General features: G+C 46.1%; 1 protein-coding gene and 1 pseudogene across 1 annotated transcript in view; both read right to left on the bottom strand.

Annotated features, from left to right (window-relative positions):
- LOC126101403 (cardioacceleratory peptide receptor-like) overlaps window positions 1-12,981 on the bottom strand; it is a gene marked incomplete at its 3' end in the record, with an annotated part of 348,677 nt that overhangs the window by 313,316 nt on the left and 22,380 nt on the right. The gene's annotated exons all lie outside the window — the stretch shown is intronic.
- On the bottom strand, window positions 10,447-10,564 carry LOC126102195 (5S ribosomal RNA; annotated as a pseudogene).

The following is a 12,981-nucleotide window of genomic DNA, read 5'->3' as shown; positions in this document are numbered from 1 at the left end:
TGATGTGCTAATTTATTATTTTTTGGCAAATAAAGTGAAACTCCACAAAGTTTTCTCTTGAGGGCAGTTAAAGTATTATACAGTTTCTTCATCTCCTTGCGTCAGGAAACATGTGATAAATGTTAATCATGTTCATATAAAAATATAAAAATTATTTATTTATAATAATTAATTTCGTAATATTTATGTCCAAAGTGTTTCGATAGTCCCAGGTCGCTTTTCCTAAGTTTTATTCCCAAGGCACCAATGCAGACCTGATCATAGGTATGTTTGTGCGAATGAAAGCTTCACAGCACTGCAATAATCTTGAAACTCTGGCGTTTCGTAGGGTGTTCACGAGGCTCTCGAGGTTAATTTTCTCGACCAACAACATAGTAATCAGTGTTTTTTTTTATTTTCTCACTTTCGACTTCTTTCCCATTCTCCTGTATGTTATTCTTGTGAGCAACTGGAATGGCTGACCTGCTAAGCTGCTTGTGACACAATTCTTGCTCTTGTGAGCTCATGCAGTCTTTGGAATTGTGTGGATGATATTTTTCCGAAAGTCAAATGGTATGTCGTCAGACTCATACATTCTACACACCAACCTGAATAGTCGTTTTTTTGCCACTCCCCCCAATGATTTTAGAAATTCTGATGGAATGTTATCTATCCTTCCTGCCTTATCTAATCTTAAGTTCTCCAAAGTTCTTCCAAATTTCGACTCTAATACTGGATCCCCTATCTCTTCGACACCTACTCCAGTCCGTTATTCTATTACATCAGACAAATCTTGGCCCTCATAGAAGCCTTCCACCTATCAGTTATCTTCTCTGCGTTTAACAGTGGAATACCAGTTCCACTCTTAATGTTAGCACCTTAGTTTTAATTTCACGGATGGTTTTTTTTGACCTTGCTATATGCTGAGTCAGTACTTCCGACAATAATTTCTTTTTCCATTCTCTCTGCTCTTCCTATTTATTTCATTTGTCAGCAACTTGTATGTCTGTATTCCCGAATTTCCCTGAACATTTATGTACTTCCTTTTTTCATCGATCAACTGAAGTATTTCTTTATCCTCTTTGCGCCTATGTTTTTGTTTCCAAGTTGTATGATTGCCCTTTTTGTAGATATCCATTCCTCCTCAACTGTACCACCGAGCTGCTTCTTATTGCTGTGCATATAGCCTTAGAGAACTTCAAGCGTATCTCGTCATTCCTTAATACTTCCGTATCCCATTTATTTGTGTATTCATTCTTCCTGACTAATCTGTTAAACTTCAGCCTACTCTTCATCACTAATACATTGTGATTTGAGTCTATATCTGCTCCTGAGTACGTCTTACAATCCGGTATGTAATTTGGCCATGATGTAATCTAACTGAAATGTTCCCGTATCACTCGGCCTTTTCCAAGTATACCTCCTCCTCGTTTGATTCTTGAACAGAGTACTCGCTATTACTAGCTGAAATTTATTACAGAACTCAATTACTCTTTCTCCTCTTTCATTGCTTGTCCTGAGCCAACATTCTCCTGTAAGGTCTCCTTCGACTCCTTCCCCCACAACTGTACTTCAGTCCCTCACGACAGTTAGATTTTCATCTCCATTTATGTACTATATTATCCTTTCTATGTCCTCATACACTTTCTCTATCTCTTCATCTTTAGCTTGCGACGTCGGAAGTATACCTGAACTATTGGTGTCGGCCTTGGTTTTCTGTGGATTCTGATAAGAAGAACAATATCACTGAACTATTCACAGTAACACACTCTCTGCCCTACCTTATTACTCATAACGAATCCTATTCCCGTTATACCATTTTCTACTGCTGTTGATATTACCCTATACTTACCTGACCATAAATCTTTGTCTTCTTTCCATTTCACCTCACCTATCCCTACTTTATCTAGATTGAGCCTTAGCATTTCTCTTGTCAGATATTCTAGCTTCCCTACCACGTTCAAGGTTCTCACATTCCACGCACCGCCTCGTAGACCATAATCCTTTCGTTGGTTATTCAATCTTTTTATCATGGTCTCCCCTCCCTTGGTAGTCTCCTCCCGGAATCTGTTGCCAATGTAGAAAACACCACGACTTTTTTTTCAGTTACAGGCCACATGTCTTCTAAATACAAGCTATGTGTCTTTAATGCAGTGGTTTCTGTCGCCTTCTGCATCCTCATGTCGTTGATCATTGCTTATTCTTCCGCCTTTAGGGCCAGTTTCCCACTCCCAAGGACAAGAGAGTGCCCTGAACCTCTGTCCACTCCTCCGCCCTCTTTGACACGGCCATGGACAGAATGAGGGTTATTTCTTATGCCGGAAGTCCTCGGCCGCTAATGCTGAGTATTAACTAAAATTTATTCTGTTATTAACATTGTATGTCTTTATTCTTCACGCTTCTACAGTCTTCCTGGAGATGAACACTTTTTCCTCAACTAGATACCAATTTGTTGATACCGTCACTGTAGAATGTCTGTTGGAGCTACATCAGTACCGCCGCTTGCACCACTTCATCAACATCAAAACGAAGTCGTCCGCGGTACTCTGTTAGATGAAAATCGGATGGGGACAAGTCAGAACAGTATGGAGAATGATCGATAACAGGGGACCCAAGGCGTCCGATTGTTGCAGATGATTCTGCACTCGTGTGTAGTCTGGCATTGTCATTTTGAAGGAGAGGGAGCTCTATGTGTCAACGAACTGTTTGAATTCGAAACTCGATTACAGAATGCTGTTTCTCATTGACCGACAGAGTAACGTTATACACTGCCATGTTACACGCTACTGTTCGGTTCCCTCTAGCGGCAGAGGGCTGCAAATATGGATAGTAAATATGTAGAATGTTAATAAAGTTTGTCCCACCGGAGGTTGGAGTCCTTCCTCGGGCATAGGTGTGTATGTGTTGTTCTTAGCATCAGTTTAAGTAGTGTGTAAGTCTAGGGACCGATGACCTCAGCAGTTTGGTTCCTTAGAAATTCAGACACATTTGAACATTTTGAATAAAGTTTGTTTTATTTAAAAAGCTTTGAGAGTTTTCACATAAAATACACTCCTGGAAATGGAAAAAAGAACACATTGACACCGGTGTGTCAGACCCACCATACTTGCTCCGGACACTGCGAGAGGGCTGTACAAGCAATGATCACACGCACGGCACAGCGGACACACCAGGAACCGCGGTGTTGGCCGTCGAATGGCGCTAGCTGCGCAGCATTTGTGCACCGCCGCCGTCAGTGTTAGCCAGTTTGCCGTGGCATACGGAGCTCCCTCGCAGTCTTTAACACTGGTAGCATGCCGCAACAGCGTGGACGTGAACCGTATGTGCAGTTGACGGACTTTGAGCGAGGGCGTATAGTGGGCATGCGGGAGGCCGGGTGGACGTACCGCCGAATTGCTCAACACGTGGGGCGTGAGGTCTCCACAGTACATCGATGTTGTCGCCAGTGGTCGGCGGAAGGTGCACGTGCCCGTCGACCTGGGACCGGACCGCAGCGACGCACGGATGCATGCCAAGACCGTAGGATCCTACGCAGTGCCGTAGGGGACCGCACCGCCACTTCCCAGCAAATTAGGGACACTGTTGCTCCTGGGGTATCGGCGAGGACCATTCGCAACCGTCTCCATGAAGCTGGGCTACGGTCCCGCACACCGTCAGGCCGTCTTCCGCTCACGCCCCAACATCGTGCAGCCCGCCTCCAGTGGTGTCGCGACAGGCGTGAATGGAGGGACGAATGGAGACGTGTCGTCTTCAGCGATGAGAGTCGCTTCTGCCTTGGTGCCAATGATGGTCGTATGCGTGTTTGGCGCCGTGCAGGTGAGCGCCACAATCAGGACTGCATACGACCGAGGCACACAGGGCCAACACCCGGCATCATGGTGTGGGGAGCGATCTCCTACACTGGCCGTACACCACTGGTGATCGTCGAGGGGACACTGAATAGTGCACGGTACATCCAAACCGTCATCGAACCCATCGTTCTACCATTCCTAGACCGGCAAGGGAACTTGCTGTTCCAACAGGACAATGCACGTCCGCATGTATCCCGTGCCACCCAACGTGCTCTAGAAGGTGATCGTCGAGGGGACACTGAATAGTGCACGGTACATCCAAACCGTCATCGAACCCATCGTTCTACCATTCCTAGACCGGCAAGGGAACTTGCTGTTCCAACAGGACAATGCACGTCCGCATGTATCCCGTGCCACCCAACGTGCTCTAGAAGGTGTAAGTCAACTACCCTGGCCAGCAAGATCTCCGGATCTGTCCCCCATTGAGCATGTTTGGGACTGGATGAAGCGTCGTCTCACGCGGTCTGCATGTCCAGCACGAACGCTGGTCCAACTGAGGCGCCAGGTGGAAATGGCATGGCAAGCCGTTCCACAGGACTACATCCAGCATCTCTACGATCGTCTCCATGGGAGAATAGCAGCCTGCATTGCTGCGAAAGGTGGATATACACTGTACTAGTGCCGACATTGTGCATGCTCTGTTGCCTGTGTCAATGTGCCTGTGGTTCTGTCAGTGTGATCATGTGATGTATCTGACCCCAGGAATGTGTCAATAAAGTTTCCCCTTCCTGGGACAATGAATTCACGGTGTTCTTATTTGAATTTCCAGGAGTGTATTAGGAGGCATTACCTTTCAACCCTCGTATGTATTAATAATATATGTATTCAGCAGTGGATCGCCGTGATGCACAGGTCAGCGGAAAAACAGTGTCAGAATAGTCCAAGCGCTCCAGACCAAAAGGACAAGTATGCTAAAGGGTTACAAAGTGCTCTCACTGTAGCGGACGAAATAGATTTCGAACAAGTAGTCCATCAAATTTTCAATCCGCCGCTTCGCCCGTGTTCAGTTATTTATTTCCTGAGAGACTCCGGCTGACAGGTCTTCCCAACTTAATTCCTCACTGCGGCTCCAGTAGAATAAACGCGAAGTTTGTTTACTAATTTTCCGTGCGGGTGCGAGGTAAATCTCAGCTCGGCTCGCTTCCTTTCCTCCGGCAATTACGCGGAAATGAATGTCTGCGCCGCCTACGTCACGGAGCCGCCGCGATCCTGGGAACGGTGCAACCTGCGCTCGCGGTCGCCCTCGTCCATCATCCCGGCGCCGCCTGGCTCGGTGGAGGGCTCTGTTTTTCCGCCGCCGGGCCCCTGGCCTAGCCGGCTCGAGACCCGCCCCGGGGCATTAAGCCCGGAATCTGGAGTACGCGGCGCTGGCCAGGTAATTGCCGCCTCTGCAGCCCAGGAGTAATCTGCCCGCGCCGGCCGCCTGGCGTCATTTAGCGCGAGGGGTTCTGGGGTCTCGTAGAGCCGGGGGCGGGCAGAGGGCACTGCACTGCGATACACTGCAGTGCACGGGGAGCTCCGGGCTGCAACAGACTTCGCATGCTGCTTACCCACGCGAACCCGGAGACAAACGGCTGGGAAGTCGGGGGGGGGGGGGGGGGGCGTACAGGGCATCCCACCGAGCCACTAGGCTAGAGCTGTTGATTGTCGTATGTATTCGCTACTGAGTAACGAGGATTACGCGGGACTCAATGTATGTTCCGCCACTGTCTGAAACGTTTCGTTACTTACACCTGTCTTTTTCCCGACCGCAGTTCGTGTCCGACTCCTGCCGAGTCTATAGCTTTCGCGTTCTTCCATTTCATTACCTTCAGAAAACTCGGAGTAATGCGAACGTATCATCATTCCGATCTTAGTCCTGCCTTTATTCACTCATTCATTTCATTCATACAGTAATTGAGGCCACCTATGCATGTGACAGGTCTCATAAGCACATGTTATGATAGTGTTATACAGGATGTTTCAAAAATACTTTTAAAAACTTGGGGGACAGGTTATATGAACTTATGTCCAAAAATCTTTCCTTTTTGAGTTAGTAATGAAAGCCGACAATCAACAGCTTTCCACTTACAGCCCATCAACTTCACGTAATTAGGTTATCTTTTGGTGTTCAATGTAACTGATGTGAGCTCTACTTTTATTCGATGTGACACCAACCTTCAATAGCTTATATGCTACGCCACAAAGGTTCGGAATACAAGCAATGTGTTACGTCTGCCACAGACAGCCCCTGCCAGGCAGACTACACTCAAGAAACCCCTTTGTACCATATAACATAGACAAGCACTTGCAGGCGCAACCAAGAGGAAAAGAATTCTTCAAAACAAACAGAACTTGCTAGAGACTAATGCGAACCTTTTCCCCCAGAGGTCGCCTCACAGATACAGGGAAAGTTGGAGTACTCCACCGGCTTTATAAGGCCAGCGCAGCAGCAGTATAACCAGTTCTTCGCCGAGCTAGGATCAGCTCCGACGGACCTCACCGATGCTCTTGATGAATGGTCGTCTACAAGTTATTTGTTTTTGTCTGTATATAGTGATTGTTCGAGAAGTGTAGTTTAGTTTCAATAAACGACATTATGCTGAGTCTTCTACAATACTGAGTATTCACCACAATGTGATCTTCGGTTGTCAGTAGCATTGTCATTCCCAGTAGCATTCAGTGGACTGAGAGAGGTGGCGCAGTGGTAGCACACTGGACTCGGGAGGACGACGGTTCAAACCTGCGTCCATCCATCCAGATATAGGTTTTCCGTGATTTCCCTAAACCACTGTTGGCAAATCGGGATGGATCCTTTGGAGCTTGTGCTCCGTCTCTAATGACCACGATGTCGACGAGACATTAAACTCTATCTTCCGTCCTTTCAGCATTCAGTGAGAAGTAAGTGAAGGAATCAGGTGTTGGTTACGCTGCTGAGTGGTCTGGAAATATCTAGCAGAACACAGAGATGCAAATACAGAGGATGCTGCTTTTTGGAAATATGATTTTGTAAAGACTGATTTTAGAAGTGTGAAAATTTTCAGGTAATGTTGTCACTGCACTGCTTGTAATTTATGATGAGATTGCAAAAGGCAAACTTTCGGTGATTTTTCTGGGATGATTTGGGTTAGTTATTTTGATTGTCTAAACGTGATTAAACAAAGGTATCTGCTCTTACGGTTTGGACCAATCTACATCTACATCTACATCCATACTCCGCAAGCCACCTGACGGTGTGTGGCGGAGGGTACCTTCAGTACCTCTATCGGTTCTCCCTTCTATTCCAGTCTCGTATTGTTCGTGGAAAGAAGGATTGTCGGTATGCCTCTGTGTGGGCTCTAATCTCTCTGATTTTATCCTCATGGTCTCTTCGCGAGATATACGTAGGAGGGAGCAATATACTGCTTGACTCTTCGGTGAAGGTATGTTCTCGAAACTTTGACAAAAGCCCGTACTGAGCTACTGAGCGTCTCTCCTGCAGAGTCTTCCACTGGAGTTTATCTATCATCTCCGTAACGCTTTCGCGATTACTAAATGATCCTGTAACGAAGCGTGCTGCTCTCCGTTGGATCTTCTCTATGTCTTGTATCAACCCTATCTGGTACGGATCCCACACTGCTGAGCAGTATTCAAGCAGTGGGCGAACAAGCGTACTGTAACCTGCTTCCTTTGTTTTCGGATTGCATTTCCTTAGGATTCTTCCAATGAATCTCAGTCTGGCATCTGCTTTACCGACAATCAACATTATATGATCATTCCATTTTAAATCACTCCTAATGCGTACTCCCAGATAATTTATGGTATTAACTGCTTCCAGTTGCTGACCTGCTATTTTGTAGCTAAATGATAAGGGATCTATCTTTCTGTGTATCCGCAGCACATTACACTTGTCTACATTGAGATTCAGTTGCCATTCCCTGCACCATGCATCAATTCGCTGCAGATCCTCCTGCATTTCAGTACAATTTTCCATTGTTACAACCTCTCGATACACCACAGCATCATCTGCAAAAAGCCTCAGTGAACTTCCGATGTCATCCACCAGGACATTTATGTATATTGTGAATAGCAACGGTCCTATGACACTCCCCTGCGGCACATCTGAAATTACTCTTACTTCGGAAGACTTCTCTCCATTGAGAATAACATGCTGCGTCCTGTTATCTAGGAACTCCTCAATCCAATCACACAATTGGTCTGGTAGTCCATATGCTCTTACTTTGTTCAATAAACGACTGTGGGGAACTGTATCGAACGCCTTGCGGAAGTCAAGAAACACGGCATCTACCTGTGAACCCGTGTCTATGGCCCTCTGAGTCTCGTGGACGAATAGCGCGAGCTGGGTTTCACATGACCGTCTTTTTCGAAACCCATGCTGATTCCTACAGAGTAGATTTCTAGTCTCCAGAAAAGTCATTATACTCGAACACAATACGTGTTCCAAAATTCTACAACTGATCGACGTTAGAGATATAGGTCTATAGTTCTGCACATCTGTTCGACGTCCCTTCTTGAAAACGGGGATGACCTGTGTCCTTTTCCAATCCTTTGGAACGCCTTGAATATTTCAGTAATGCACTATATACCAGAGTAATATTTTTTTTTTAATGAGAAGCGATCTTTGTAAATATGGTTGCATTTATCATCTCGTTGAGATCGGATGTTCTGCCGGTGGTCCGTGTCTTTCCAACACGATATCTCGACAATGTAACTCTATGCCCTCATCAGATGTTCTCTGAGACAGTCGCAGGGAACACCAGATGAACAAGGAGTCATGGCGTCAAGATACCGTCTTGGGAAAACGCGGACTTTCGGTAGAACACCCGATCTCAACGAGTTGACAACGAATTGCTGAGAAAGTCTACGATTGGACTTGTTAAGGAATCAGAACTTCACAATACAGTTTCTGAATGCTAGTTTCTTTCAGTCATTTAGTAAGATGAGTTTGTACCACTGTCGCCTCACGTAAATTTTGTTTGTGCACTGAGTGGATCATATATTTTCCGGGTGTGCTGTGTGTGGCAGTCGGTCGGTTGTGGGAGAGCATCGAGGAAGTCTCCATGGCGTGTAGTCAGGCCGGAGCCACTGGCGGCGTTCATGCGCGGTTGGAGATGTGAGACGCTTCTTGCGAGGGTTACGAAGTTCGTCGCCCACCGATCCTGGACACTAAAGCTGATGCTCACTTAAGCTACTATCAAGCCTCAACTGCTATCACATATCTTCGTTTGGTCCTGGTTCTCGCTTTCTGGGAGATTCAAGCAAGCAACAACGTGTGTGCTTTGAAGTTGGCTAGAACTGCAGCCATCTTCTTGTCTGGTGTTTAACTTAATTTAATTTATTGCTTCATTAATGAAGTGTACCAGCTGTATCTTCTGCTCTGTGGCCGTTGACGTTTCGGTTAGCTGCCCTGATCGTTGACGTAGTTTTCGGCAGTGTATTTTCCTCATCGTGTTGATGCTGTCTAGTACGGCGTATAGTTCGACAGCTGAGGTGTTGTTGGTAGTTTTGAGCGTTTATTCTGACTTGGCCGGGTTGGGCACCAGTATCCAGAACGTTGTGCTAGTTGGTTCGTCGGCTGGCTTTCGGTTGGGTTACCTTCCGACTAAAAGGTTGTCGGTCTGGCTGCCTGTCTCAGCTTCCCAGGCCGACCCTTGGAACCTTCTGGGCACAGCTCCTCGTACAATTTTGGTAAACATTTTTGGAAAGCAGTGATCAATTAATTGTTATATTTTGACTAAAGTTCAGTCTTGATCACTCATGTATGTTTTAATGATATAGGTAACCGGTTTCGGTTCTTTCTACAGAACCATCATCAGACCCATGGCTCCCTTAGGATGGTAGGCGGAGCTCTCCTCGCTGCTACGCAGTCAACTCAGCAGCGAGGAGAGCTCCGCCTACCATCATAAGGGAGCCATGGGTCTGATGAATCTGGCATCTGCCTTTCCTGCGATCACTTTTATGCGGTAGTTCCACCGTAAATCAGTCCGTGCTCATACACCTAGATATTTTATGGAAGTGACTGCTTCCAGTGATTGTTCTGCAATCGTGTAAACATGCAATAATGAGTTTTTCCACCTATTTATATCCAATACATTAGACTTATTTATGTTGAGAGTAAACTGCCAGTGTCGATCTTTTCCAGGTCTTCCTGCATTTCACAATTTTCGAGCGTTGAGACTTCTCTGTAAAACACAACAGCAGCATCCGCGAAAGGCCTCACGGGAATTTCGACATTATCCACTAAGTCGTTTATACACATTGTGAAACTTAATGCACCTATAATGTTCCCTCGGGGTACCCCCGAAATTACTTTTACCTCTGAAGATTTTCCTCCGTTGAGAGCGATATGGTGTTCCACACTACTGGTCTGATGTTCCATACACTCGTGTATGTTCATTAGGTGGTAGTGTGGAAATGTATCGAAACTAACTACACTCAAACAGGCCATGGAGGCCCAACGGAACCGACCGACCGCCGTATCATCCTCAACCCATAGGCGTCACTGGATGCGGATATGGAGGGGCATGTGGTTAGCACACCGCTCTCCCGGCCGTATGTCAGCTTCCGAGACCGGAGACGCTACTTCTCAATCAAGTAGCTCCTCAGTTTGCCTGACAAGGGCTGAGTGCACTCCGCTTGCCAACAGCGCTCGGCAGACCGGATGGTCACCCATCCAAGTGCTAGCCCAGCCCGACAGCACTTAACTTCGGTGATCTGATGGGAACCGGTGTTACCACTGCGGCAAGGTCGTTGGCGGAAATGTATCGAACCAAGTTTTAAACTCTGTAGACAGAAATATAATTTTTTTCGTCGGAGACCACTGTGTTTTTACCGCTTGGAACTAATATAGCATTGTCACAATGTTACGTAACATCTGTATCGTCAAATGTGAAGTGGTACAGGGTGCTGGAGAATCGATACGAACTGATTTTTCAGTTTCTTGAGAAGCTGAAAACAGGTTAAAGTGGCATTGCTCACATGATAAGGCATTCAAAATACGTCCACGTTTTAAACTCATGTAGTCGTTTTATGCTTACTTGACAGAAGGGAAGTGCTGAAATTCTGCGAAATAACAATCAGTGTTTTGACAGTTAGATGCTTGTTTGTAAACCTGCTATAGCTCTGTTGGTTGTATCTGACAGCAGTACGAACTTGAGATGTGCGTCATCTACTGCCATCGAATGTGGTATAACAACAATTCTTACCGAAAGCTGAAGATACCCATCATTAAAGTGCATCATTTATCGAGTTATCCTCGTGCAGTCTAAACAAATAATAAAACTGTAATATTATCGTGTCCAGCTATTTGAGACGAATTTTCATGGTGTTTTCTAAGCAACTTGAGCATAAGTTCGGGCACTGTATAGGCTTTATTTAATCAAAATCGGATCACAAAAAATATCCGTATATACACTACTGGCCATTAAAATTGCTACACCACGAAGATGACGTGCTACAGACGCGAAATTTAACGGACAGGAAGAAGATGCTGTGATATGGAAATGATTAGCTTTTCAGAGCATTCACACAAGGTTGGCGCCGGTGGCGACACCTACAACGTTCTGACATGAGGAAAGTTTCCAACCGATTCCTCATACACAAACAGCAGTTGACCGGCGTTGCCTGGTGAAACGTTGTTGAGATGCCTCGTGTAAGGAAGAGAAATGCGTAACATCACGTTTCCAACTTTCGTAAAGGTCGGATTGTACCCTATCGCGATTGCGGTTTGTCGTATCGCGACACTGCTGCTCGCGTTGGTCGAGATCCTACGACTGTTAGTAGAATATGGAATCGGTGGGTTCAGGAGGGTAATGCGGAACGCCGTGCTGGATCCCAACGGCCTCGTATCACTAGCAGTCGAGATGATCCGCATGGCTGTAACGGATCGTGCAGCCACGTCTCGATCCCTGAGTCAACAGATGGGGACGTTTGCAAGACAATAACCATCTGCACGAACAGTTCGAGGACGTTTTCAGCAGCATGGACAATCAGCTCGGGGACAATGACTGCGGTTACCCTCGACGCTGCATCACAGACAGGAGCGCCTGGGTGCACGAATGGCAAAATGTCATTTTTTCTGATGAATCCAGGTTCTGTTCACAGCATCATGATGATCGCATCCGTGTTTGGCGACATCGTGGTGAACGCACATTGGAAGCGTGTATTCGTCATCGCCATACTGGAGTATCACCCGGCGTGATGGTATGGGCTGCCATTGGTTACACGTCTCGGTCACCTCTTGTTCACACTGACGGTACTTTGAACAGTGGACGTTACATTTCAGATGTGTTACGACCCGAGGCTCTACCCTTCATTCGATCTCTGCGAAACCCTACATTTCAGCAGGATAATGCGCAATCGCATGTTGCAGGTCCTGTACGGGCCTTTCTGGATAGGGAAAATGTTCGACTGCTGCCCTGGCCAGCACATTCTCCAGATCTCTCACCAACTGAAAACGTCTGGTCAATGGCGGTCGAGCAACTGGCTCGTCACAATACACCAGTCACTACTCTTGATGAACTGTGGTATCGTGTTGAAGCTGCATGGGCAGTTGTACCTGTACATGCCATCCAAGCTCTGTTTGACTCAATGCGCATGCGTATCAAGGCCGTTAGTACGGCCAGTGGTGATTGTTCTGGGTACTGATTTCTCAGGATCTATGCACGCAAAATGCGTGAAAATGTAATCACATGTCAGTTGTAGTATAATCTATTTGTCCAATGAATACCCGTTTATCGTCTGCATTCTTGGTGTAGCAATTTTAATGGCCAGTAGTGTATTATAAGAATGTTTGTATTTATGTATCTATGTGTGTATGTTCAGCATCTCCTCCGAAATCACAGGGCCGATTTCAACCGAATTGGTACACACATCACTTACTTCTAGATTGAATAACTCTGGGGATAAGTGTCACCTGCCTATCAAAGAGGCTTTGGGGGGGGGGGGGGGGGAGGGTGAAAAATCAGTGTAGACCAAGACGAGCGAATTCCCAGATTTTATTCATCCAGTATTTGATGATCTAAGCTCTTAGTGATTTGCAACTAACTTTACATAGAATATCAAATGTTTATGAAACTTTTTCTCTCTTACAACAAAATGATGGAAGGAAAAATGTTTATCAGTTTCACATTTTCGCTTTTATGCTGTAAAACTTTCGCATCAGACAAGACGT

This window comes from Schistocerca cancellata, chromosome 9, assembly GCF_023864275.1.
Source record: "Schistocerca cancellata isolate TAMUIC-IGC-003103 chromosome 9, iqSchCanc2.1, whole genome shotgun sequence".
Taxonomy (NCBI): domain Eukaryota; kingdom Metazoa; phylum Arthropoda; class Insecta; order Orthoptera; family Acrididae; genus Schistocerca; species Schistocerca cancellata.
Note: the sequence above shows the minus strand (reverse complement) of the source record. Positions and strands in the feature narration are given on the sequence as shown.